The following is a 23,443-nucleotide window of genomic DNA, read 5'->3' as shown; positions in this document are numbered from 1 at the left end:
ATACTTATTATTAGGCTATAACTGCAGCACTGATTATTGTGCTACCTAGTTCTTGTTGGTTCTTAATAGATTGCTATGAGGGATATTGTTATATGCACTTATGATATAATACACCTCATTTAGCAATCAGGACGCCACACTCCATATATTTTAGCACCCTCCCCATCAGTTACATATGTTGCTGGTACCATGGTTTTTTACCTCACTACTTCTTATCGGGACTCACACTGGTACTGTCATTTAGCGCATGAATATTTATTTTGTTCTAACAAAATTAACACAGTATAGGAAAATATGCATTTGTCAGAGGGAAAGGCCAATAATCTGGAGTCAGGTCACCCTAATGTATATTAAAAATAAACACAGGCCTGTCTGATACTCCCTGATATTATAAAGTAAAGAGGCCACTCTATAATAAATATTTACACAGGCCTTTTTAAGTCTGTCCCTAATAATCTGTAATCAGGAGGTCATTATAAATGTTAAAACAGTAGTGGTACTGTGATATTAAAGTGACAATCCCATACAAGTTTAATTCAGCCCAAATCCACACAATAATGTTAATAAATGCATTATAAATATCACATGACCATATGTATACTGGCTTAGTTCATGGCTGTGTTATTACATCATTACATGTGTAATTAAATCCGTGACATTCTCAGGCTCCCCCCTTCTGTGACAATCATACAGCCGGGCCGTTACATTGCAACACACTAATCCCGCCCCTAGTGACATCACGTGATCAGTAACCAGTCAGAGAAGCTAGCAGGCAAAGAACTACATTTCCCACAATGCACCTCGTGGAGTGTGGCTAGCAGCTACACCTTCTCTCACTAGTTTGTCTCCTGCGAGCTTCCGTACACAGCGTCTTGTTAGAGTGGGGCGTGGACATGTGTAAACTTCAATGGTGGGAAAATGAGACAGTTTTAGCTGCTAGCTGAGCAGTGGTACAGCGCTCTGTAGAAGGCGCTCTCAGTCGGGTGAGTGATTTTTCAATGTGTGTGTTTATTTTATTTCATTTCTCATTTTACTTTCACTTTAAGTACTGCATGCTTATTTTTTTCTGTGGGCATTTAGGGATTTAAGTGCTCTGTGAGCCGAGTCCTCCATTGAAGGAGGAGCTATGAGGCCAACCTATCACAGCTACTGTACCATCTTCAGTTGCTTTCAGTATACTGATTAATCCACGGCACAGAATATGCAACTTCAAATACATCTATCAACTGTCTATATGTTAAGCCCCCGGACAAGCATTTGCTTGTTAGTTATACACTAGTTTCATACAAGCACTTCACACAGGGGGCTTCAACTTAGGTAGTACTTGACCGGCCGGTCTGAGTGTTCTCATTTCCATATATTTCTTGCCTCTACACTTTATTTACATACTTTGTACTTATTACTGCAGTGTAGCATTTTTCCCCACACCTTAAGGTTCAGTTTATAACAGCTTTGTAGGTCACCACTGCTCCTCATTTTAACCATTTATGTGTATGTGATTAATAAACCTTTATTGATACAATTTGTGTATGTTAGAGTGCTATTCAGGGGATTCTTTTTTTCTGTGTTAGTTTTCATATATATGTGTGTGTGTGTGTGTGTGTGTGTGTATATATGTATATATTTATGTATATATATTTGTGTGTGTGTGACCTTGGGCAAGTCACTTCATATCCTCTGTGCCTCAGGCACCAATGTCATAGATTGTAAGCTCTATGGGGCAGGGACTTGTGTCTGCAAAATGTCTCTGTATAGCGCTACGTAAAACTAGCAGCGCTTTAAAAGAACATGCTGTTATTATTATTATATATAAATGTGTATGTATTTATTTATATAGCACTATTAATGTATATAGCGTTTCACAGTAGTAATACATGTGAAAATCCTATAAATAACAAATACAAATATCAGGTCATGGGAATAAGTGATTTGGACATAAAAGTAACATTTCGGAAGTGTGGACAACTAATACATCTTGTAGATTGCCTTTACAGTGTGATGTCATTGATTCAGTAGATTGTGTGCAGACCAGGACTGCAGTACAGTGTCACTCACATGGATGACTTGCGTGGTAGAAGCTCAAGAACAAGGATGTCAAACTCCAGTCCTCGAGGGCAGCAAACAGGCCAGGTTTTCAGGATATCCCTACTGAAAACCTGGCCTGTTTGGGACCCTCGAGGACTGGAGTTTGACATGCATGCTCTAGAAGGAGCACAGCTGTGGGTGGGAGGTGGATTTGCTTTGCATCAAATGGTTTGGAGCAAGGTTTATTGTATGTATTATCATAATAACAATGCAATGCTTAACTTTTATTTTAGGAGGGATGACTGCAGAACAGAAGTGAATATTGAAGCCATGTGTTCCTTTTCTTGCAAAAGAGAAAATTTGAAGGACAGTTGAACAGAATGAAAATTACTACACAGAGACAGATAAGCAATGTGTATATTTCTCATTTACCATTTAGTATTTGTCGTTTTATTGACTCCACACAATCCGGCTGCTACGGGTTTCACATTGAACATTTTCATCTCTACTCTACCCCTTCCTGTGATCTGAACCATGCAAGTTTTCATTGATTCAATACATCATGAGTAGAGTGTGGCTACAGTATGAAGTAAAGACCCAAGGACCACATCTACTACCATTCATAACAAGAACATGTGCAGTAGCGCACAGCTGCAGTTCTATGTGATTGTTATGAAAGGTTGAGGTGGTTCAATTCTATGAATCTGGAGTGGGATGGATCCTGTTTGCATCACATGGTTTCATCTAGGCCAGTAGATTATATAACTCTCAGTACAGGTTACACATGGCATCAGTATTAGTGATGTAAAGAGGAGGAAAGCTTCAATGTGGAGAACAAAGCCAAGTAATGTTGAAGTTACTCCTTTTACCATTTACTTGGTCAGTCTGTACTGTCTACTCCCCACACAGCTGCTAAGGGTCTTCCATTTTAAATACTTTCACCTCCTATTCTGCACTGCTTTGCTGCCCATTATTTAGAGATGCGTTCCAGTCATGTTTACCACTCTGAATCTCTCTGCAGTCATTGATTCAGCACATCATGGGTAGAGCATGGCTACAGATACAGAAAGCTTTTATTATTTTACCGGCTGATCATCCATAATATTGCATTAAAACATAGAATATCACTTAATTTCCAAAAGATTCAGTGATGCTGATAATGCAGAATCTCACAACATTTCCCATCATAATGCCATAATGCACCAGAGGAAGAAATAATCCTTGCTATATCTGTACATTGTGTGACGTATTACCTCCATGACCATTGATAGCAAGTACATCTTCTGTATAGAGCAGCTGTGTTATGATGCAGTTATTGATCATCATTGACATAATCACAAGAATCTTATGCAAAGGGAAATTGTCCGCAGCGAAGTGAGATGTGTGCCTGTTTTAAGTCCTCCAGCTTAACGCCCCTACACCTCCCACTACACAGACATACTTACTTATGCATACACTGACATCTGGCATACCTACACACACCCCAGGGCCACTTCCTTCCCCTGATGTCAGGGAGAGGATGGGCATGCAGAGTGCAGTAAGTCTCCACGTTACTCTGGCCAACAGTCTTGGCCTACCTCCAGCATCTGTCACCCACAACATCTGTTCCCTCCTTGTAAAGTGCTGAACTATCTCACCTGGGTCAGTGCTATAGCTGATCACAGTGCCCGATCAGGATGTCACTGTGACAGGCAGCAGTGCAGATTGACCGGTCAATCAATGCAGTGCCGCAACATATGCACTAAATGAGATTTCCGTGCCCCCAGTCAGGTTACTCCCTGGGCAGTGACCCTGCTCACACCCTCCCCTAGTTCCACCTCTGATCACAATTATCTCTCTTGGAGAGTGTAGCAAATTGGAGTTGGGGGAATCTCACCTCTGCCATGCATGGTCACAATCTGGGCACAGGACCCAAATAGTGGGCAATGTGGCACTTCTTACAGTAGAGAATAAATAACTTTATTCTTTACTTGTGTATTAAGGACCTTATTTGCATTAAATTCAGTCCACATGGGACCAAGACTTTCTGGCTTACTGAACAAAGTGGAATTGTTTCGTAGAGGGTGGAGAATTGTATTTTATCTGAAATTACCCCCTCTGCACAAAATACAAACAATTATACCCATACAAGTACCTTGTGGAAGTTGTTGCCCTCTATCTTCCTGTGGTCTCTCCCTGTTTCTCACCGTGCCTCCTCCCATTTCCTTGCACCTCTGCGTCTCCGCATATATCCCTATACTCAGAGCCGGCTCCGGTCAGTGACATGGGATGCCCAAATATGAGCATACCCATATATGGGCATCCATGCCACTGACCGGAGCCCGCTCTGTTGCGGATATGGAGAGAGACTGGGAGATTTACATCCCCTTATAATTCATATGGTGCATAGTACCGGCACGTATTGTTTTACCGGTACTGTGTACCTTCCTACTTTCACACTGGTACAGTATATGCTGCAGTGGGACTGAGAGGGATATATTGGTAACACATAGTCATTGTTGGGGGAATTCAATCCATTTTGAAAATAGTAATGAAATGTTTTTTACTTTTCTTTTTTTTCAGTAATGAAGAATGAAACATTTCTGTTAAAATTGAATTGGAGGTGAACTGGATTCATCATCAACTCTGCACCAGTGTGAATTGATGTTCTTTAATGTTCTGATAAGGTACATGCAACATCTCTTCCTCAACCCCTGCACCACTCTCTGCCTCTTGCCTCTCTCTCTCCACCTCCCTGCTAAGCGTATTAACCCATCTAATGTAATCCACATTCCATGTCTCACTTTACTCTTCACTTCTCACGTGCCCTCTGGAATGACTGCTCTCTGACTAACAAGGTCTATTTGTACATGACCTCTTCTGCTCTCATCATCCACCACCTCTCATTCCCCTCACCCCTGTCCTACTCGATACCTCAGCTTAATTGAACTCTCTCCTCTGACATCTACCCTTATCTCTAACCTCTCCTCACTTTCTGCTTAAACTAACTATCTTGTTAACTTTTACAATGCTATCATCTCCTCCTCCTCCCTCCTCCTCCTCCCTCCTCCATCATATATATGCCCCTTCTAGGCTCTGACACACTCATCCCTCTAAGGCCATGATTATCATGGGCACATGCTTGGTCATCCACAGTGTGTGCGAGCGATGCAGAGCCGCCTCGGACCTCAGTGCAGGGATTGCTGCATACCCCCAGCATCTGTCACCCACAAACAATACACACACTAATACTCCCCACAATACACACTATAATACCTCCTCAATACTAATCTCCCCAATAATATTATAGCTCCAAACACAATATACACAACACCCTTACACAAGATACACAATCTAGTACTCTCCTCTGCACCTCTACACACAATATAATACTCCCACACACACAATATACACACTACCCTCCTACCCCCATAAAATACAACCAATAATACACACACACTTTGTGGATGTTGGGACCAGCTCCCGGCATGCACCAGTGAAAGAGAGAGGCCCGCAGAAGCTCGGAAGAACTCCCTCCATCCGTGCCTTCCTCCGTTTCACATCTTCTCCCTGTCTCTCTCTCTCCCTCCCTTTCCTTGCATCTCCCTGCGTCTTTACGTATACCCAGTCAGTGACGGCTCTGGTCACGTGATGCCTTAATATGGGCTTATCCATATATGTTCATCCACGTCACTAATGTGATGCCCGCACTGTTGCGGAGCTGGTACTTACGACGGGCACTTATTGTTTTATCAGTACTGCGTACCTGACTCTACCGGCCTACTTTCAACACTAGTACAATATGTGCTTCACTACGAGTGAGTGGGGAATATTGGCATCACACAGTCACTGTTGAATATGCCATTCAATCCATTTTGAAAATAGTAATGCAATGTGGTTTTGTTTTGTTTGCTTTTTGCAGTAATGAAGAATGGAAAAGTTATATTAAAATTAAATTGGAGGGGGACTAGATTCAGCATTTCATCATGAACTCTGCACTTGTGAGAATTTAACTTCTTGAATACCCTGACAGGTACACGCAACATTAAGACTATAATCTGCTGTGCAAGCTTTCGTGCTATACCTCCCCCTCAGGTTTTGATTTATACATTTGCTCCCTCAATTCATGTCCTCTAATATTTGAAAGCTCTCTCCTAGCATTTTCTCTTTACCACAGAACGTCATCCCAATGTAACCTCTCTCTTGTTCTTTCTGCTTGCTGTTTCCTCACTCCTCTGTTAAACTTTTCTAATTTCTCTAACTTCCACACTCCTGCTTTTATCCACATGTTCTCCTCTTTCCTTCCCCTACCTTTGCATGTGTCTACACACTGCACCATTTGTACAGACCTCTATTGCAGCTATTTCTGCACTGCTCAATGAAAAGCACTCTTTAATATCCTATTCTCTGTGCCCCCTCTCTCTGCGCCCCCTCTTTTGGCGCCTCCTCTCTCTGCGCCCCCTCTCTCTGCGCCTATCTGTCTCATTCTCTCTACGTCCCTCTCTCTCTACATAGAGCTATCTCTGTCTCTCTCTACACCTATCTCTGTGTCTCCTTCTATGTTTGCTGAAGTGTGGGATATCTCTTATAATCTTGAACCTGCTCATATACACATCGGGCCTCCCTGCCTCTGCCTCCCTGCTAAGAGTGTTAACCTATCTAATGTAATCCACATTCCTTTCCTTACTTTTCTCTTCCCTTCTCCTATGCCATCTGGAATGTCCGTTCTCTGACTAACAAGGCTCTAGTTGTACATGACCTCTTCTGCTCTCATCATTCACAATCAGTCATTCCCCTCACCCCATCTTACCTGTCCCACTGATTTGCCTCTGCTTAATTAAACTCTCCTCTGACATCTACTCTAACCTCTCTGCTCTCTCTCTCTTTCCGCTTAAACTAACAATCTTATTAACTCTTACAATGCTATCCTCCTATCTATATGCCCCCTCTAGGCTCTGACACACTTGTCCCTCTAGCCCACACCCTTGGCTAAATTCCCAAACATGTTCATCACACTTCCACTCGCTGTTCTTAATGCCTATGAAGGAAATCACACAATTGATATTTGATTTTTCTACAGTAAAAATGTCTCCAGTCCTGTATAAAGCTGCTCTCTGGGGCCAAACCACACTACTTTTTTTTCACATTCATCAACACTCAAATTTAATTTACGCTGTCTTTTTTTCCCTGTATTTGACTCCCTCCACTAACCTTCTCCTCACACTTGCCATCCTTCCTTCACTTCTCCTCAAGCATTTGACTACTTCAGAGGCAAGGTGGATGCCACCCACAAGGAGATTCCTTCTGTCCCTTCCCCCTTCTCTCCTTCTACCTAATTCTCCTTCTGCATTTGACTCCTTTTCTTCTCTTACAGAGCTGGAAGCTAATCATCTTCTCTTCTCCCTCTACCACATGCCCTCTAGATCGTATCCCCTCACACCTTACTGCATCTCTTAGTCCCCACTCTCACCCACATCTTCAATTCCTCCCTATTCTCTGGCTCTTTACCCTCTTACTTTAAGCCTGTAGTGGTCACCCTTTTCTCAGAAACAACCTACACCCTATGTGCCTTACTAACTACCGCCCTGTATCCCTCCTGCTGTTTGTCTCCTAATTGCTAGAATGTCCACATTCTTAAATCACATGCCCTCCTGGATCCTTTACAACCTGCCTTTCGTACAGCTCGTTCTACAGACTGTGCTTAAAGCAAATTCCCAAGGTCACTTTTCCCTACTAATCCTACTTGATCTATCTGCTGCGTTTGATGCTCTCAATCACTCTCCTCCTTCATATTCTAAACTCTCTCTTGGTATCCGTAACACAGTTCTATCCTGGTTTTCATCATAACTTTCCTGTCACACATTCTCCATCTCTGTTGCTAACATGTCTTCGTCTTCTATTGATCTGTCTGTGGGTATACATCAGGGCTCTGTTCTGAGATCTCTCTTTCTCTCTACATACTATCATTTGGTGACCTCATCAACTCTTTGTGACAATCCTATAAATAACAAATACAAATATCAGGTCATGGGAATAAGTGATTTGGACATAAAAGTAACATTTCGGAAGTGTGGACAACTAATACATCTTGTAGATTGCCTTTACAGTGTGATGTCATTGATTCAGTAGATTGTGTGCAGACCAGGACTGCAGTACAGTGTCACTCACATGGATGACTTGCGTGGTAGAAGCTCAAGAACAAGGATGTCAAACTCCAGTCCTCGAGGGCAGCAAACAGGCCAGGTTTTCAGGATATCCCTACTGAAAACCTGGCCTGTTTGGGACCCTCGAGGACTGGAGTTTGACATGCATGCTCTAGAAGGAGCACAGCTGTGGGTGGGAGGTGGATTTGCTTTGCATCAAATGGTTTGGAGCAAGGTTTATTGTATGTATTATCATAATAACAATGCAATGCTTAACTTTTATTTCAGGAGGGATGACTGCAGAACAGAAGTGAATATTGAAGCCATGTGTTCCTTTTCTTGCAAAAGAGAAAATTTGAAGGACAGTTGAAGAGAAGGAAAATTACTACACAGAGACAGATAAGCAATGTGTATATTTCTCATTTACCATTTAGTATTTGTCGTTTTATTGACTCCACACAATCCGGCTGCTACGGGTTTCACATTGAATATTTTCATCTCTACTCTACCCCTTCCTGTGATCTGAACCATGCAAGTTTTCGTTGATTCAATACATCATGAGTAGAGGGTGGCTACAGTATGAAGTAAAGACCCAAGGACCACATCTACTACCATTCATAACAAGAACATGTGCAGTAGCGCACAGCTGCAGTTCTATGTGATTGTTATGAAAGGTTGAGGTGGTTCAATTCTATGAATCTGGAGTGGGATGGATCCTGTTTGCATCATATGGTTTCATCTAGGCCAGTAGATTATATAACTCTCAGTACAGGTTACACATGGCATCAGTATTAGTGATTTAAAGAGGAGGAAAGCTTCAATGTGGAGAACAAAGCCAAGTAATGTTGAAGTTACTCCTTTTACCATTTACTTGGTCAGTCTGTACTGTCTACTCTCCACACAGCTGCTAAGGATCTTCCATTTTAAATACTTTCACCTCCTATTCTGCACTGCTTTGCTGCCCATTATTCAGAGATGCGTTCCAGTCATGTTTAGCACTCTGAATCTCTCTGCAGTCATTGGTTCAGCACATCATGGGTAGAGCATGGCTACAGATACAGCAAGCTATTATTATTTTACCGGCTGATCACCCATAATATTGCATTAAAACATAGAATATCACTTAATTTCCAAAAGATTCAGTGATGCTGATAATGCAGAATCTCACAACATTTCCCATCATAATGCCATAATGCACAAGTGGGAGAAATAATCCTTGCTATATCTGTACATTGTGTGACGTATTACCTCAATGACCAATGAGAGCAAGTACATCTTCTGTATAGAGCGGCTGTGTTATGATGCAGTTATTGATAATCATTGACATAATCACAAGAATCTTATGCAAAGGGAATTGTCCGCAGCGAAGTGAGATTTCAGCCCCCAAACGTCTGTAATATTAATGCAATGTCTTACTTTTGTTGCAGTGAACACTGAAGAGATGGATCTACTACAACACTGTACAGGATGAGCATACGCTACAAGCAGCAAAATGATCTTGCAGTTGACAGTATGTTGTTCTGGTAATGTGCACAATTATTATTTATGGGCTACACACCACAGTGCTGGACATATTCTGTTAACTTCAACTCTACTCCTAACATGGAGATGTCTTCCTGGTGTTACTGATTCAGTACATCATATGCACAGTGTGGTTATGATATGATGGATTGATTTAATGAACCCACCAACCAATGATGACATCTGCATCATCTTCTGTAAAGTGCAGCTACAGCATGATATTATCAGCATTTGGTGCGGTATAATCAGAGGTATCTATGTGCTTTTGTGCCTGTTTTAAGTCCTCCAGCTTAACGCCCCTACACCTCCCACTACACAGGCATACTTACTTATGCATACACTGACATCTGGCATACCTACACACACCCCATGGCCACTTCCTTCCCCTGATGTCAGGGAGAGGATGGGCATGCAGAGTGCAGTAAGTCTCCACGTTACTCTGGCCAACAGTCTTGGCCTACCTCCAGCATCTGTCACCCACAACATCTGTTCCCTCCTTGTAAAGTGCTGAACTATCTCACCTGGGTCAGTGCTATAGCTGATCACAGTGCCCGATCAGGATGTCACTGTGACAGGCAGCAGTGCAGATTGACCGGTCAATCAATGCAGTGCCGCAACATATGCACTAAATGAGATTTCCGTGCCCCCAGTAAGGTTACTCCCTGGGCAGTGACCCTGCTCACACCCTCCCCTAGTTCCACCTCTGATCACAATTATCTCTCTTGGAGAGTGTAGCAAATTGGAGTTGGGGGAATCTCACCTCTGCCATGCATGGTCACAATCTGGGCACAGGACCCAAATAGTGGGCAATGTGGCACTTCTTACAGTAGAGAATAAGTAACTTTATTCTTTACTTGTGTATTAAGGACCTTATTTGCATTAAATTCAGTCCACACGGGACCAAGACTTTCTGGCTTACTGAACAAAGTGGAATTGTTTCGTAGAGGGTGGAGAATTGTATTTTATCTGAAATTACCCCCTCTGCACAAAATACAAACAATTATACCCATACAAGTACCTTGTGGAAGTTGTTGCCCTCTATCTTCCTGTGGTCTCTCCCTGTTTCTCACCGTGCCTCCTCCCATTTCCTTGCACCTCTGCGTCTCCGCATATATCCCTATACTCAGAGCCGGCTCCGGTCAGTGACATGGGATGCCCAAATATGAGCATACCCATATATGGGCATCCATGCCACTGACCGGAGCCCGCTCTGTTGCGGATATGGAGAGAGACTGGGAGATTTACATCCCCTTATAATTCATATGGTGCATAGTACCGGCACGTATTGTTTTACCGGTACTGTGTACCTTCCTACTTTCACACTGGTACAGTATATGCTGCAGTGGGACTGAGAGGGATATATTGGTAACACATAGTCATTGTTGGGGGAATTCAATCCATTTTGAAAATAGTAATAAAATGTTTTTTACTTTTCTTTTTTTTCAGTAATGAAGAATGAAACATTTCTGTTAAAATTGAATTGGAGGTGAACTGGATTCATCATCAACTCTGCACCAGTGTGAATTGATGTTCTTTAATGTTCTGATAAGGTACATGCAACATCTCTTCCTCAACCCCTGCACCACTCTCTGCCTCTTGCCTCTCTCTCTCCACCTCCCTGCTAAGCGTATTAACCCATCTAATGTAATCCACATTCCATGTCTCACTTTACTCTTCACTTCTCACGTGCCCTCTGGAATGACTGCTCTCTGACTAACAAGGTCTATTTGTACATGACCTCTTCTGCTCTCATCATCCACCACCTCTCATTCCCCTCACCCCTGTCCTACTCGATACCTCAGCTTAATTGAACTCTCTCCTCTGACATCTACCCTTATCTCTAACCTCTCCTCACTTTCTGCTTAAACTAACTATCTTGTTAACTTTTACAATGCTATCATCTCCTCCTCCTCCCTCCTCCTCCTCCCTCCTCCATCATATATATGCCCCTTCTAGGCTCTGACACACTCATCCCTCTAAGGCCATGATTATCATGGGCACATGCTTGGTCATCCACAGTGTGTGCGAGCGATGCAGAGCCGCCTCGGACCTCAGTGCAGGGATTGCTGCATACCCCCAGCATCTGTCACCCACAAACAATACACACACTAATACTCCCCACAATACACACTATAATACCTCCTCAATACTAATCTCCCCAATAATATTATAGCTCCAAACACAATATACACAACACCCTTACACAAGATACACAATCTAGTACTCTCCTCTGCACCTCTACACACAATATAATACTCCCACACACACAATATACACACTACCCTCCTACCCCCATAAAATACAACCAATAATACACACACACTTTGTGGATGTTGGGACCAGCTCCCGGCATGCACCAGTGAAAGAGAGAGGCCCGCAGAAGCTCGGAAGAACTCCCTCCATCCGTGCCTTCCTCCGTTTCACATCTTCTCCCTGTCTCTCTCCCTCCCTTTCCTTGCATCTCCCTGCGTCTTTACGTATACCCAGTCAGTGACGGCTCTGGTCACGTGATGCCTTAATATGGGCTTATCCATATATGTTCATCCACATCACTAATGTGATGCCCGCACTGTTGCGGAGCTGGTACTTACGACGGGCACTTATTGTTTTATCAGTACTGCGTACCTGACTCTACCGGCCTACTTTCAACACTAGTACAATATGTGCTTCACTACGAGTGAGTGGGGAATATTGGCATCACACAGTCACTGTTGAATATGCCATTCAATCCATTTTGAAAATAGTAATGCAATGTGGTTTTGTTTTGTTTGCTTTTTGCAGTAATGAAGAATGGAAAAGTTATATTAAAATTAAATTGGAGGGGGACTAGATTCAGCATTTCATCATGAACTCTGCACTTGTGAGAATTTAACTTCTTGAATACCCTGACAGGTACACGCAACATTAAGACTATAATCTGCTGTGCAAGCTTTCGTGCTATACCTCCCCCTCAGGTTTTGATTTATACATTTGCTCCCTCAATTCATGTCCTCTAATATTTGAAAGCTCTCTCCTAGCATTTTCTCTTTACCACAGAACGTCATCCCAATGTAACCTCTCTCTTGTTCTTTCTGCTTGCTGTTTCCTCACTCCTCTGTTAAACTTTTCTAATTTCTCTAACTTCCACACTCCTGCTTTTATCCACATGTTCTCCTCTTTCCTTCCCCTACCTTTGCATGTGTCTACACACTGCACCATTTGTACAGACCTCTATTGCAGCTATTTCTGCACTGCTCAATGAAAAGCACTCTTTAATATCCTATTCTCTGTGCCCCCTCTCTCTGCGCCCCCTCTTTTGGCGCCTCCTCTCTCTGCGCCCCCTCTCTCTGCGCCTATCTGTCTCATTCTCTCTACGTCCCTCTCTCTCTACATAGAGCTATCTCTGTCTCTCTCTACACCTATCTCTGTGTCTCCTTCTATGTTTGCTGAAGTGTGGGATATCTCTTATAATCTTGAACCTGCTCATATACACATCGGGCCTCCCTGCCTCTGCCTCCCTGCTAAGAGTGTTAACCTATCTAATGTAATCCACATTCCTTTCCTTACTTTTCTCTTCCCTTCTCCTATGCCATCTGGAATGTCCGTTCTCTGACTAACAAGGCTCTAGTTGTACATGACCTCTTCTGCTCTCATCATTCACAATCAGTCATTCCCCTCACCCCATCTTACCTGTCCCACTGATTTGCCTCTGCTTAATTAAACTCTCCTCTGACATCTACTCTAACCTCTCTGCTCTCTCTCTCTTTCCGCTTAAACTAACAATCTTATTAACTCTTACAATGCTATCCTCCTATCTATATGCCCCCTCTAGGCTCTGACACACTTGTCCCTCTAGCCCACACCCTTGGCTAAATTCCCAAACATGTTCATCACACTTCCACTCGCTGTTCTTAATGCCTATGAAGGAAATCACACAATTGATATTTGATTTTTCTACAGTAAAAATGTCTCCAGTCCTGTATAAAGCTGCTCTCTGGGGCCAAACCACACTACTTTTTTTTCACATTCATCAACACTCAAATTTAATTTACGCTGTCTTTTTTTCCCTGTATTTGACTCCCTCCACTAACCTTCTCCTCACACTTGCCATCCTTCCTTCACTTCTCCTCAAGCATTTGACTACTTCAGAGGCAAGGTGGATGCCACCCACAAGGAGATTCCTTCTGTCCCTTCCCCCTTCTCTCCTTCTACCTAATTCTCCTTCTGCATTTGACTCCTTTTCTTCTCTTACAGAGCTGGAAGCTAATCATCTTCTCTTCTCCCTCTACCACATGCCCTCTAGATCGTATCCCCTCACACCTTACTGCATCTCTTAGTCCCCACTCTCACCCACATCTTCAATTCCTCCCTATTCTCTGGCTCTTTACCCTCTTACTTTAAGCCTGTAGTGGTCACCCTTTTCTCAGAAACAACCTACACCCTATGTACCTTACTAACTACCGCCCTGTATCCCTCCTGCTGTTTGTCTCCTAATTGCTAGAATGTCAACATTCTTAAATCACATGCCCTCCTGGATCCTTTACAACCTGCCTTTCGTACAGCTCGTTCTACAGACTGTGCTTAAAGCAAATTCCCAAGGTCACTTTTCCCTACTAATCCTACTTGATCTATCTGCTGCGTTTGATGCTCTCAATCACTCTCCTCCTTCATATTCTAAACTCTCTCTTGGTATCCGTAACACAGTTCTATCCTGGTTTTCATCATAACTTTCCTGTCACACATTCTCCATCTCTGTTGCTAACATGTCTTCGTCTTCTATTGATCTGTCTGTGGGTATACATCAGGGCTCTGTTCTGAGATCTCTCTTTCTCTCTACATACTATCATTTGGTGACCTCATCAACTCTTTGTGACAATCCTATAAATAACAAATACAAATATCAGGTCATGGGAATAAGTGATTTGGACATAAAAGTAACATTTCGGAAGTGTGGACAACTAATACATCTTGTAGATTGCCTTTACAGTGTGATGTCATTGATTCAGTAGAGTGTGTGCAGACCAGGACTGCAGTACAGTGTCACTCACATGGATGACTTGCGTGGTAGAAGCTCAAGAACAAGGATGTCAAACTCCAGTCCTCGAGGGCAGCAAACAGGCCAGGTTTTCAGGATATCCCTACTGAAAACCTGGCCTGTTTGGGACCCTCGAGGACTGGAGTTTGACATGCATGCTCTAGAAGGAGCACAGCTGTGGGTGGGAGGTGGATTTGCTTTGCATCAAATGGTTTGGAGCAAGGTTTATTGTATGTATTATCATAATAACAATGCAATGCTTAACTTTTATTTCAGGAGGGAAGACTGCAGAACAGAAGTGAATATTGAAGCCATGTGTTCCTTTTCTTGCAAAAGAGAAAATTTGAAGGACAGTTGAAGAGAAGGAAAATTACTACACAGAGACAGGTAAGCAATGTGTATATTTCTCATTTACCATTTAGTATTTGTCGTTTTATTGACTCCACACAATCCGGCTGCTACGGGTTTCACATTGAATATTTTCATCTCTACTCTACCCCTTCCTGTGATCTGAACCATGCAAGTTTTCGTTGATTCAATACATCATGAGTAGAGGGTGGCTACAGTATGAAGTAAAGACCCAAGGACCACATCTACTACCATTCATAACAAGAACATGTGCAGTAGCGCACAGCTGCAGTTCTATGTGATTGTTATGAAAGGTTGAGGTGGTTCAATTCTATGAATCTGGAGTGGGATGGATCCTGTTTGCATCATATGGTTTCATCTAGGCCAGTAGATTATATAACTCTCAGTACAGGTTACACATGGCATCAGTATTAGTGATTTAAAGAGGAGGAAAGCTTCAATGTGGAGAACAAAGCCAAGTAATGTTGAAGTTACTCCTTTTACCATTTACTTGGTCAGTCTGTACTGTCTACTCTCCACACAGCTGCTAAGGATCTTCCATTTTAAATACTTTCACCTCCTATTCTGCACTGCTTTGCTGCCCATTATTCAGAGATGCGTTCCAGTCATGTTTAGCACTCTGAATCTCTCTGCAGTCATTGGTTCAGCACATCATGGGTAGAGCATGGCTACAGATACAGCAAGCTATTATTATTTTACCGGCTGATCACCCATAATATTGCATTAAAACATAGAATATCACTTAATTTCCAAAAGATTCAGTGATGCTGATAATGCAGAATCTCACAACATTTCCCATCATAATGCCATAATGCACCAGTGGGAGAAATAATCCTTGCTATATCTGTACATTGTGTGACGTATTACCTCCATGACCATTGAGAGCAAGTACATCTTCTGTATAGAGCGGCTGTGTTATGATGCAGTTATTGATCATCATTGACATAATCACAAGAATCTTATGCAAAGGGAAATTGTCCGCAGCGAAGTGAGATTTCAGCCCCCAAACGTCTGTAATATTAATGCAATGTCTTACTTTTGTTGCAGTGAACACTGAAGAGACGGATCTACTACAACACTGTACAGGATGAGCATACGCTACAAGCAGCAAAATGATCTTGCAGTTGACAGTATGTTGTTCTGGTAATGTGCACAATTATTATTTATGGGCTACACACCACAGTGCTGGACATATTCTGTTAACTTCAACTCTACTCCTAACATGGAGATGTCTTCCTGGTGTTACTGATTCAGTACATCATATGCACAGTGTGGTTATGATATGATGGATTGATTTAATGAACCCACCAACCAATGATGACATCTGCATCATCTTCTGTAAAGTGCAGCTACAGCATGATATTATCAGCATTTGGTGCGGTATAATCAGAGGTATCTATGTGCTTTTGTGCCTGTTTTAAGTCCTCCAGCTTAACGCCCCTACACCTCCCACTACACAGGCATACTTACTTATGCATACACTGACATCTGGCATACCTACACACACCCCAGGGCCACTTCCTTCCCCTGATGTCAGGGAGAGGATGGGCATGCAGAGTGCAGTAAGTCTCCACGTTACTCTGGCCAACAGTCTTGGCCTACCTCCAGCATCTGTCACCCACAACATCTGTTCCCTCCTTGTAAAGTGCTGAACTATCTCACCTGGGTCAGTGCTATAGCTGATCACAGTGCCCGATCAGGATGTCACTGTGACAGGCAGCAGTGCAGATTGACCGGTCAATCAATGCAGTGCCGCAACATATGCACTAAATGAGATTTCCGTGCCCCCAGTCAGGTTACTCCCTGGGCAGTGACCCTGCTCACACCCTCCCCTAGTTCCACCTCTGATCACAATTATCTCTCTTGGAGAGTGTAGCAAATTGGAGTTGGGGGAATCTCACCTCTGCCATGCATGGTCACAATCTGGGCACAGGACCCAAATAGTGGGCAATGTGGCACTTCTTACAGTAGAGAATAAGTAACTTTATTCTTTACTTGTGTATTAAGGACCTTATTTGCATTAAATTCAGTCCACATGGGACCAAGACTTTCTGGCTTACTGAACAAAGTGGAATTGTTTCGTAGAGGGTGGAGAATTGTATTTTATCTGAAATTACCCCCTCTGCACAAAATACAAACAATTATACCCATACAAGTACCTTGTGGAAGTTGTTGCCCTCTATCTTCCTGTGGTCTCTCCCTGTTTCTCACCGTGCCTCCTCCCATTTCCTTGCACCTCTGCGTCTCCGCATATATCCCTATACTCAGAGCCGGCTCCGGTCAGTGACATGGGATGCCCAAATATGAGCATACCCATATATGGGCATCCATGCCACTGACCGGAGCCCGCTCTGTTGCGGATATGGAGAGAGACTGGGAGATTTACATCCCCTTATAATTCTTATGGTTCATAGTACCGGCACGTATTGTTTTACCGGTACTGTGTACCTTCCTACTTTCACACTGGTACAGTATATGCTGCAGTGGGACTGAGAGGGATATATTGGTAACACATAGTCATTGTTGGGGGAATTCAATCCATTTTGAAAATAGTAATGAAATGTTTTTTACTTTTCTTTTTTTTCAGTAATGAAGAATGAAACATTTCTGTTAAAATTGAATTGGAGGTGAACTGGATTCATCATCAACTCTGCACCAGTGTGAATTGATGTTCTTTAATGTTCTGATAAGGTACATGCAACATCTCTTCCTCAACCCCTGCACCACTCTCTGCCTCTTGCCTCTCTCTCTCCACCTCCCTGCTAAGCGTATTAACCCATCTAATGTAATCCACATTCCATGTCTCACTTTACTCTTCACTTCTCACGTGCCCTCTGGAATGACTGCTCTCTGACTAACAAGGTCTATTTGTACATGACCTCTTCTGCTCTCATCATCCACCACCTCTCATTCCCCTCACCCCTGTCCTACTCGATACCTCAGCTTAATTGAACTCTCTCCTCTGACATCTACCCTTATCTCTAACCTCTCCTCACTTTCTGCTTAAACTAACTATCTTGTTAACTTTTACAATGCTATCATCTCCTCCTCCTCCCTCCTCCTCCTCCCTCCTCCATCATATATATGCCCCTTCTAGGCTCTGACACACTCATCCCTCTAAGGCCATGATTATCATGGGCACATGCTTGGTCATCCACAGTGTGTGCGAGCGATGCAGAGCCGCCTCGGACCTCAGTGCAGGGATTGCTGCATACCCCCAGCATCTGTCACCCACAAACAATACACACACTAATACTCCCCACAATACACACTATAATACCTCCTCAATACTAATCTCCCCAATAATATTATAGCTCCAAACACAATATACACAACACCCTTACACAAGATACACAATCTAGTACTCTCCTCTGCACCTCTACACACAATATAATACTCCCACACACACAATATACACACTACCCTCCTACCCCCATAAAATACAACCAATAATACACACACACTTTGTGGATGTTGGGACCAGCTCCCGGCATGCACCAGTGAAAGAGAGAGGCCCGCAGAAGCTCGGAAGAACTCCCTCCATCCGTGCCTTCCTCCGTTTCACATCTTCTCCCTGTCTCTCTCCCTCCCTTTCCTTGCATCTCCCTGCGTCTTTACGTATACCCAGTCAGTGACGGCTCTGGTCACGTGATGCCTTAATATGGGCTTATCCATATATGTTCATCCACGTCACTAATGTGATGCCCGCACTGTTGCGGAGCTGGTACTTACGACGGGCACTTATTGTTTTATCAGTACTGCGTACCTGACTCTACCGGCCTACTTTCAACACTAGTACAATATGTGCTTCACTACGAGTGAGTGGGGAATATTGGCATCACACAGTCACTGTTGAATATGCCATTCAATCCATTTTGAAAATAGTAATGCAATGTGGTTTTGTTTTGTTTGCTTTTTGCAGTAATGAAGAATGGAAAAGTTATATTAAAATTAAATTGGAGGGGGACTAGATTCAGCATTTCATCATGAACTCTGCACTTGTGAGAATTTAACTTCTTGAATACCCTGACAGGTACACGCAACATTAAGACTATAATCTGCTGTGCGAGCTTTCGTGCTATACCTCCCCCTCAGGTTTTGATTTATACATTTGCTCCCTCAATTCATGTCCTCTAATATTTGAAAGCTCTCTCCTAGCATTTTCTCTTTACCACAGAACGTCATCCCAATGTAACCTCTCTCTTGTTCTTTCTGCTTGCTGTTTCCTCACTCCTCTGTTAAACTTTTCTAATTTCTCTAACTTCCACACTCCTGCTTTTATCCACATGTTCTCCTCTTTCCTTCCCCTACCTTTGCATGTGTCTACACACTGCACCATTTGTACAGACCTCTATTGCAGCTATTTCTGCACTGCTCAACGAAAAGCACTCTTTAATATCCTATTCTCTGTGCCCCCTCTCTCTGCGCCCCCTCTTTTGGCGCCTCCTCTCTCTGCGCCCCCTCTCTCTGCGCCTATCTGTCTCATTCTCTCTACGTCCCTCTCTCTCTACATAGAGCTATCTCTGTCTCTCTCTACACCTATCTCTGTGTCTCCTTCTATGTTTGCTGATGTGTGGGATATCTCTTATAATCTTGAACCTGCTCATATACACATCGGGCCTCCCTGCCTCTGCCTCCCTGCTAAGAGTGTTAACCTATCTAATGTAATCCACATTCCTTTCCTTACTTTTCTCTTCCCTTCTCCTATGCCATCTGGAATGTCCGTTCTCTGACTAACAAGGCTCTAGTTGTACATGACCTCTTCTGCTCTCATCATTCACAATCAGTCATTCCCCTCACCCCATCTTACCTGTCCCACTGATTTGCCTCTGCTTAATTAAACTCTCCTCTGACATCTACTCTAACCTCTCTGCTCTCTCTCTCTTTCCGCTTAAACTAACAATCTTATTAACTCTTACAATGCTATCCTCCTATCTATATGCCCCCTCTAGGCTCTGACACACTTGTCCCTCTAGCCCACACCCTTGGCTAAATTCCCAAACATGTTCATCACACTTCCACTCGCTGTTCTTAATGCCTATGAAGGAAATCACACAATTGATATTTGATTTTTCTACAGTAAAAATGTCTCCAGTCCTGTATAAAGCTGCTCTCTGGGGCCAAACCACACTACTTTTTTTTCACATTCATCAACACTCAAATTTAATTTACGCTGTCTTTTTTTCCCTGTATTTGACTCCCTCCACTAACCTTCTCCTCACACTTGCCATCCTTCCTTCACTTCTCCTCAAGCATTTGACTACTTCAGAGGCAAGGTGGATGCCACCCACAAGGAGATTCCTTCTGTCCCTTCCCCCTTCTCTCCTTCTACCTAATTCTCCTTCTGCATTTGACTCCTTTTCTTCTCTTACAGAGCTGGAAGCTAATCATCTTCTCTTCTCCCTCTACCACATGCCCTCTAGATCGTATCCCCTCACACCTTACTGCATCTCTTAGTCCCCACTCTCACCCACATCTTCAATTCCTCCCTATTCTCTGGCTCTTTACCCTCTTACTTTAAGCCTGTAGTGGTCACCCTTTTCTCAGAAACAACCTACACCCTATGTGCCTTACTAACTACCGCCCTGTATCCCTCCTGCTGTTTGTCTCCTAATTGCTAGAATGTCAACATTCTTAAATCACATTCCCTCCTGGATCCTTTACAACCTGCCTTTCGTACAGCTCGTTCTACAGACTGTGCTTAAAGCAAATTCCCAAGGTCACTTTTCCCTACTAATCCTACTTGATCTATCTGCTGCGTTTGATGCTCTCAATCACTCTCCTCCTTCATATTCTAAACTCTCTCTTGGTATCCGTAACACAGTTCTATCCTGGTTTTCATCATAACTTTCCTGTCACACATTCTCCATCTCTGTTGCTAACATGTCTTCGTCTTCTATTGATCTGTCTGTGGGTATACATCAGGGCTCTGTTCTGAGATCTCTCTTTCTCTCTACATACTATCATTTGGTGACCTCATCAACTCTTTGTGACAATCCTATAAATAACAAATACAAATATCAGGTCATGGGAATAAGTGATTTGGACATAAAAGTAACATTTCGGAAGTGTGGACAACTAATACATCTTGTAGATTGCCTTTACAGTGTGATGTCATTGATTCAGTAGATTGTGTGCAGACCAGGACTGCAGTACAGTGTCACTCACATGGATGACTTGCGTGGTAGAAGCTCAAGAACAAGGATGTCAAACTCCAGTCCTCGAGGGCAGCAAACAGGCCAGGTTTTCAGGATATCCCTACTGAAAACCTGGCCTGTTTGGGACCCTCGAGGACTGGAGTTTGACATGCATGCTCTAGAAGGAGCACAGCTGTGGGTGGGAGGTGGATTTGCTTTGCATCAAATGGTTTGGAGCAAGGTTTATTGTATGTATTATCATAATAACAATGCAATGCTTAACTTTTATTTCAGGAGGGATGACTGCAGAACAGAAGTGAATATTGAAGCCATGTGTTCCTTTTCTTGCAAAAGAGAAAATTTGAAGGACAGTTGAAGAGAAGGAAAATTACTACACAGAGACAGATAAGCAATGTGTATATTTCTCATTTACCATTTAGTATTTGTCGTTTTATTGACTCCACACAATCCGGCTGCTACGGGTTTCACATTGAATATTTTCATCTCTACTCTACCCCTTCCTGTGATCTGAACCATGCAAGTTTTCGTTGATTCAATACATCATGAGTAGAGGGTGGCTACAGTATGAAGTAAAGACCCAAGGACCACATCTACTACCATTCATAACAAGAACATGTGCAGTAGCGCACAGCTGCAGTTCTATGTGATTGTTATGAAAGGTTGAGGTGGTTCAATTCTATGAATCTGGAGTGGGATGGATCCTGTTTGCATCATATGGTTTCATCTAGGCCAGTAGATTATATAACTCTCAGTACAGGTTACACATGGCATCAGTATTAGTGATTTAAAGAGGAGGAAAGCTTCAATGTGGAGAACAAAGCCAAGTAATGTTGAAGTTACTCCTTTTACCATTTACTTGGTCAGTCTGTACTGTCTACTCTCCACACAGCTGCTAAGGATCTTCCATTTTAAATACTTTCACCTCCTATTCTGCACTGCTTTGCTGCCCATTATTCAGAGATGCGTTCCAGTCATGTTTAGCACTCTGAATCTCTCTGCAGTCATTGGTTCAGCACATCATGGGTAGAGCATGGCTACAGATACAGCAAGCTATTATTATTTTACCGGCTGATCACCCATAATATTGCATTAAAACATAGAATATCACTTAATTTCCAAAAGATTCAGTGATGCTGATAATGCAGAATCTCACAACATTTCCCATCATAATGCCATAATGCACAAGTGGGAGAAATAATCCTTGCTATATCTGTACATTGTGTGACGTATTACCTCAATGACCAATGAGAGCAAGTACATCTTCTGTATAGAGCGGCTGTGTTATGATGCAGTTATTGATCATCATTGACATAATCACAAGAATCTTATGCAAAGGGAAATTGTCCGCAGCGAAGTGAGATTTCAGCCCCCAAACGTCTGTAATATTAATGCAATGTCTTACTTTTGTTGCAGTGAACACTGAAGAGACGGATCTACTACAACACTGTACAGGATGAGCATACGCTACAAGCAGCAAAATGATCTTGCAGTTGACAGTATGTTGTTCTGGTAATGTGCACAATTATTATTTATGGGCTACACACCACAGTGCTGGACATATTCTGTTAACTTCAACTCTACTCCTAACATGGAGATGTCTTCCTGGTGTTACTGATTCAGTACATCATATGCACAGTGTGGTTATGATATGATGGATTGATTTAATGAACCCACCAACCAATGATGACATCTGCATCATCTTCTGTAAAGTGCAGCTACAGCATGATATTATCAGCATTTGGTGCGGTATAATCAGAGGTATCTATGTGCTTTTGTGCCTGTTTTAAGTCCTCCAGCTTAACGCCCCTACACCTCCCACTACACAGGCATACTTACTTATGCATACACTGACATCTGGCATACCTACACACACCCCAGGGCCACTTCCTTCCCCTGATGTCAGGGAGAGGATGGGCATGCAGAGTGCAGTAAGTCTCCACGTTACTCTGGCCAACAGTCTTGGCCTACCCCCAGCATCTGTCACCCACAACATCTGTTCCCTCCTTGTAAAGTGCTGAACTATCTCACCTGGGTCAGTGCTATAGCTGATCACAGTGCCCGATCAGGATGTCACTGTGACAGGCAGCAGTGCAGATTGACCGGTCAATCAATGCAGTGCCGCAACATATGCACTAAATGAGATTTCCGTGCCCCCAGTCAGGTTACTCCCTGGGCAGTGACCCTGCTCACACCCTCCCCTAGTTCCACCTCTGATCACAATTATCTCTCTTGGA

General features: G+C 43.0%; 1 long non-coding RNA gene across 5 annotated transcripts; it reads left to right on the top strand.

The window, feature by feature from the left end:
• The first annotated feature begins 4,602 nt into the window (after window positions 1-4,602).
• LOC142475823 (uncharacterized) lies at window positions 4,603-22,712 on the top strand. 5 transcript variants are annotated; one of them, XR_012791157.1, is made up of 12 exons: window positions 4,603-4,691; window positions 5,927-6,037; window positions 8,436-8,555; window positions 9,575-9,670; window positions 11,115-11,218; window positions 12,450-12,560; window positions 14,959-15,069; window positions 16,099-16,194; window positions 17,639-17,742; window positions 18,974-19,084; window positions 21,483-21,602; window positions 22,623-22,712. It is a non-coding gene; the product is annotated as an uncharacterized LOC142475823 (long non-coding RNA). The 5 variants fall into 5 exon arrangements; XR_012791156.1 differs by having other exon boundaries at window positions 14,959-15,078; XR_012791158.1 differs by lacking the exon at window positions 5,927-6,037 and having other exon boundaries at window positions 14,959-15,078.
• Window positions 22,713-23,443: the final 731 nt, after the last annotated feature.

This window comes from Ascaphus truei, unplaced genomic scaffold, assembly GCF_040206685.1.
Source record: "Ascaphus truei isolate aAscTru1 unplaced genomic scaffold, aAscTru1.hap1 HAP1_SCAFFOLD_1403, whole genome shotgun sequence".
Taxonomy (NCBI): domain Eukaryota; kingdom Metazoa; phylum Chordata; class Amphibia; order Anura; family Ascaphidae; genus Ascaphus; species Ascaphus truei.
The sequence above is the reverse complement of the archived record's forward strand: the minus strand, read 5'-3'. Positions and strand labels throughout refer to the sequence as shown.